Here is a 6,203-nt window from a genome sequence, read left to right as displayed (position 1 = left end):
GTGGTATATCTTAATTACTTTCAAATGAAACTTCAATCATTATATGTTAACCCCCCAATCATCAAACTGAGTGTGAAAAATTAGCAGTTCGAATCTTTCGATGGTCTAGATTCGTTTAATTTATACTGTGTTGTATACGTCTTCTTTACTGTCAAAAAAAAAAAAAAAAATTGATGTTTGTTTGTACTCTTAAATAATTGTTTGATGATGATGATGACTAGCTGCAGATGTCGCTAAAGAAATATATGTTTGCCATTATTTTCAGATTAGAATCTGTTTTACTTAAATTGCTGTTTGTTCGAATTGAGTTTATATAAACATTTATTCCACTTTATCTTCAACGGACACGTTGAAACGAAACATTTCCTTCAGATGCATTACTGTATCTACTCTTTAAAAAAATGAGTTGCAAGAAAGTATTACGAATTAGTTTATCTTTGTCAAATCCTTGTACTTCTCTCTTGTACCATCTTGAAACATGGAGGTGAGTGAACGGAGTATATAAAAGATGCTTTTTTAAAAGCCGCTTCTTCTCTAGTTTTTCTTCGTCTCCAAACATACGAAACCGTCTTCTTTCTTTTTTAAAAACAAAAACAGAATATTTGGAGTTGTATTATAAGGCATTTTAAACCAACGCTCAACAAAAGAGAAGTTTATACATTTGTTCTTGAAGAAACTTCATTTAAAACATAATATCCAAACAGTTTCTAAACAAACAAACAAAAAAAAAAAAAAGCAGAATCCTGTGAGTATAATATCAAATTAGTCAGATTGATCATTGTATTCATTATTTCTTAACGTTGTATATTATTTTTTTAAATGTCATCAAGCATTTTTTGTCATTTGGGTACGACAAACGTCATAAAAATCAGTATTAAGGTAGTAAAGTATTTGCTAAGATTTGCACTATTTAACGTTAAACATGCCAGCTAAAGAATGAACACTGTTGATTTCCTGTTTCTTCTCAAAATCTGTTGCATTAGTTTGTTCTACAAGTAATTACCTAAATCGGTAATATGCCTTTGGAGCTTCATCGTTTTCAAACGTTCCAGAGCAAAAATTGCCAATACAAATTAGATATCTTATATCTTTTGAGGTCTCTCGTCGGTTTACACGTATAAGAGTTCTTCATAAATTATCCTGGGTTGTGTACTTGAAGAATGCTGTTTGCTGTCTTATGATCTGACGAATGGTAAGTAGTTGTTCAAACCGTTCTAGCTGCTTCTTGAAGCTGATCTGATGTCAGACTTTTGATTGATCTACGAATGTGTGTTTTTCTGAGTCAGTTATTTTCTTAAAGAGTTTTTCACAGATAAATTCCATTAGAGAACTTTCGTTGTTATTTACTTGTTTGTGTCGTATTGTCATGTGTAGCGTTTGAAATGCTAGTGGAACAAGCTATTTAAATAGTTCGTTAGCCACCACACCACAAACGAAAACACCTGTATAATAGTCTATTTTGGTGTATACTTTATGAAAACAAATAAGTTTAAAAACGTCTCTCTAATCATGAAATAGCAATACCAATCTTTAACTATGTCATTTGCTGTATGATCACTGAAAAACACTTTACATTGTCCTGCGCAGTATCATAAAGCACGTTACAGATAATGCAGAGAACACACACAGTTTCCGCAGCTTTCCATTAAATGCACTGTGTCTTTTAATAACTAGTAAATCGTCTTGTTCAGCATTCCATGCGACATCTTCCAATATCTTTTCATCCTCCTCCAACTGATAGGGTTCAAGGGAACTACCGTCCCAGTGTTCCTTGTGTTGGTTGTTCAGAACTAGACACACTAATCCAAAAAACGCTCCAAGAACGGTCTCTCGCAATGCTAAGCTGCTTTGAATTGACATCAAAGCAAACACTAGAGAAAGCCTATGAATATAATTACCTGTGTTGATTTTACCTGATACATAATTTTGCATTTCAATTGGTTGAATGGCAATGAGAGAAAATTTATGCTCGCAAGCATTTACTAGTTCATTCCATTGAAAACTTTCGTTTTGAACGTCGTCATCTATCCATGGGCATTTCTCTAACACTGTTTTCAAGAGCATTTTTTTTGTTGTTCCTGTCGATTACAAATACTGTGAAAAAGTCTAACTGCAGGAAATCTTCTTCTCCTTCCCATTTTGCTTCCTTTACCGTGCCGAGCTCCCTCATGAATTGATAATCTCTCATATATGACTTCTTTCTATCAGCTCTATATTCTTGTAGCAATTTTTTATCCTTATATAATGGCTTCTGTCTTCGTTCTTTCTTTATACGTCCTTCCTCCACTGTTTTAAACACAACACATTGTTTCGTAATCTCTTCTATTTTAAGAAATCGTTCTCCAGTCCACATATACTTCATTTCTTCAACATCATCATCATCATCATCGTCGTCGTCGACGTAAAGTTTTTTCCGTTTTGTTAATCTATTTTTTAATCGTAATTTTCGAATGGCCTCACTATATTTTGATACTTTAGGCTTTCTGGCCCCTAATACCACACTGTTCTCGCTTTGGCCATCCTCAGCCACAGCGGGAGCGCTTCTTTTAAGTAGTTTGTTACCCATAGTGTTACAATTGCTCACAGCTCAATTTAATAATCACCCCCGCAAATAAAAAATCGCAATTTCCCAGGTAATGTTACAAAAACGCGGACGTCATGGTAATGTTTAATTCTTGTTAAAATCAAGTATGCATGGGATTTCATTCGAAACAAATACTATGTAAATAGAGCAGTAAATACTCTTCCCGTGTTTTTACAGATCTCGATTTAACAGATTTCGGAAGCAACTTAGATAATCTGGAGCAGATAATTCAGTTTGAAAGTTTTGATTTTAACTAAAAGTATTTAATTTACTGCATTTTAGTTTAGGAATGAGCTATCGGGTTTGAAAGGGCTGTATTAAAAATTTATAATACATACAATAACAAATAATACATGAAAATATACAGAAGCTGTCCAATTTCGTAAGTACTATTACAAATGTTCGATGTGGCTTCTTTTTATTACACGAAACACACCTATGCGGTAGTCTAATTCGCCCTACACGCGCTTTAGCATATTCCTTCTAATGGTCGTAAATGTAATTGTAATACGGTCCAAAAAGGTTGGTAGTGGAGGCCTATACACTATATCTTTCACTTGCCCCCAAAGAAAAGAATTACAAACTCTAAGATCAGAAGACCTAAGAGGCACTAAATCAAAGCACTAATTAGGGATGATTCCATACCGGGAGCAAGTACCTGGGAAAAACTTATATATCGTCTGAAAGCTCTTGCCATGAGAAGTACGAAACCGTTTTCAAATCACATAAAACCCACAACTTGACTCTATAAGGGGCCGGTTTGTTGGTGTTTGTGATCCTATATATGCTAAATATTCAACAGAATAAAAGTCAATGTTACGATGCATAACACGAAAGCGCCTGAGCCCATCATGTTCTTTTTTGGCTTATTGCTAGAACATGACTTGATCAAGGGTTTGACAATATCACTTTGCACCCTGAAGTATCCATTTGGTCAATGTTGCCAACGAACTGTAAATACAATGTGGAAGATGTTTTCTGTACCATTGGATGTATATCCGTGAAACGAGGCATAAACATCATTCGGCATTGGAGAAAATATACTGTGGACGTATTCCTCTCCTAAGTACCCTAGTTTGTCAGTGTTGCCAACCAATTGTAAAAATGAGAAGTTGTAATACAGGTTCTGTACGATGAGACGTTTATACACCAAGCTTGGCAGAAACATGACACGACACTATAGCAAAAAGTCGTTGAGTTTTATCGTCTCCCAACCACCCTAGGTTGTCAGTGTTGCCAATCAAGTGTAAATATCATAATGTTGCAAATGGCATGCGTGACATTGAACGAATATAGAACAAATGTAACAGAAGCAGCATTGGACAATGGAAAATATAGGGTCAATGTCTCCGTCTCCCATTGCCAACTAGTGCAAACATTCCAGATTTTCACATGAAGTCTACAGCATTGGCGAACATAATTAGACTGCGACCCATACTAATTTGTAGTATGTTAGTGTAAACCCACAAGCATCCATATTGTCAGTGTTTCCAACCATTCTAAAATACATTTTCTCGAAAGGTTGCCTCACCATTGCATGCATATACTAGAGACAAAACTTGGCATAACATGATTCGACACAACAGCGAATTTAGTGTGGTTGGTTCCCAGGGGCGTCATTTCAGACTTCGCTTGGAGGGGGCAAGAGCACCACAGACATAGGACTTTCACGTTTTCGACTAGTATATTAGTAAACAATCTATTAATGTTTATGTATTCCTCAAACTCTTGGGGAGGGTCAATTGCCCCCTCCTGCCCTCCCTAAATGACGCCCCTGTTGGTACCATTAGCCACCTTCAGTCTGTCAGTATTGCTAATGTTTTCAAAATGAAAGTTCTTCAAATAGCAGTATACTAGCTTGGTGGTATTTTATATTTTCTAATAATATGAACATATGGCTGAACATATATCATGGGACATGACTGTTGACCACGTAACAACGAACGGCACAGGTTAGGAGCTTGTATAGAAAGAAAGGGTTGCATGAGTTATGAATTCATCTGGTTATAGGAGCTTCATTGTGACATACCGTATAGAAAGCAATTGTGGAAAATTACGATTTGCCTTTAGAGTTTGCTCATCGTACCAAATTATGTGATACGCTTCTTGCTAGGGTTGGGCCATACGAATCTAGGGTCATTTCAAGTCAGGCATTACGCTAGTAATGTTTACGAAAACTGTGACAGGAAAACTAATCAATTTCGAACTGGAGCATATGTGTTTTTCTGGCATCGCAGCAATTTGTTTGAAATGTCGCATAAAAGGCAAGGTCATGAAAGTAAATAGTCAGTATTGGTACATTATTATGAACATATGTGTTAATTTGATCAAATCAATGTCTACTCCTTCTATTAGAGTCCTACTTGGTGAATTGTATGGGCCTTACGTAGAGCCATTTTGACGTATTATTAGCGCCATACAAAAGGACAGACTACTGTAGGAAACAATTTAATCGAACTCTTTAGTATGGCACTAATCACGCATCAGAACGACTCTGCATAAGGCCCTATAAGTTTAAGCACTGTCCATACTAAGGCTCGAATAATGAGATAGAAAAATCTGAATAAATGTTGTTCGCCAGAGTTTGGATTTTTGTTGTAGCACGTGCCATATAACGAACATTCCATATTCGACTTCCATGTTATAATGTGTGAGGCCTATATATATATATATATATATATATATATATATATATATATATATATATATATATATATATATATATATATATATATATATCACATACATTCATGTTGATTACACAGCATGGTAATGAGGTTTCCATGTGTGTTCAGTCCCCTTCCCAATGTTGTTGTTAATGAACAAGTGGTAGAAACAAAAAGGCTGGAGGCTGTGACTACACTGGGTGAAACTTGTGTCCATACAATGTTCTTCATCGGATTTGCTTCATTTTGACAGCAAAGGTTCCTTTCTTGAAAAACCAAAACACATATGCGTGACTGACGTGAACATGAAGTTCGCAGGTAGATCGATGTATCCTGGTTTATGAACGTGTACTGCAAAAGAGGATGGATTCTTTCGGACTGCAGCTAGTTCCTAGTCACTGCCATGATGGCGACGAGAGCAAATCGGCTCATCGTTTCCACATCTACGAAGAACCCATGATTCCTGATATATTCATGGGCTTTTCGCGCCATGTATTTTATCTGCAGTACGACCTGCACATGTTGAATTAAGCCTGCAGTTCCAGCTGGAATGGATTTGGTCTCCAAATCAGGCCATTTGTCGTACATTGAAGAGCGCTTCATGATTGATGCCTCGTCTTTAATCAGCAGTAAAAGCGTTCTCGTTTCGGCCACCAACACTTCCAAGTACTCTTCAAAGAGGGCAGCAGTTATCTTATCGGACGAGTTACCCCGCAAGATGAGTCCTGGATACGCGGGTAGTTTGGCAGTTACTTGAGGTCGGAATCCTTTGAGCGAACTGACTGCCTGGTTTGAAGAGGCTTTTGTTGTGCGTTTGACTAGTGTTTCATTGAATACAATCATAGTTGGTCCAACTAATCTGCCTGCAGCACGTATTGCCTGTTGGAATGTGAACGAGTGTTTCATCTTATGTTCAGATCAGATCTGACAGAACACGTTTTTCCGTTCTCGTG

Source organism: Thermobia domestica, chromosome 12 (assembly GCF_964235325.1).
Source record: "Thermobia domestica chromosome 12, izTheDome1.hap1.1, whole genome shotgun sequence".
NCBI lineage: Eukaryota > Metazoa > Arthropoda > Insecta > Zygentoma > Lepismatidae > Thermobia > Thermobia domestica.
Note: the sequence above shows the minus strand (reverse complement) of the source record.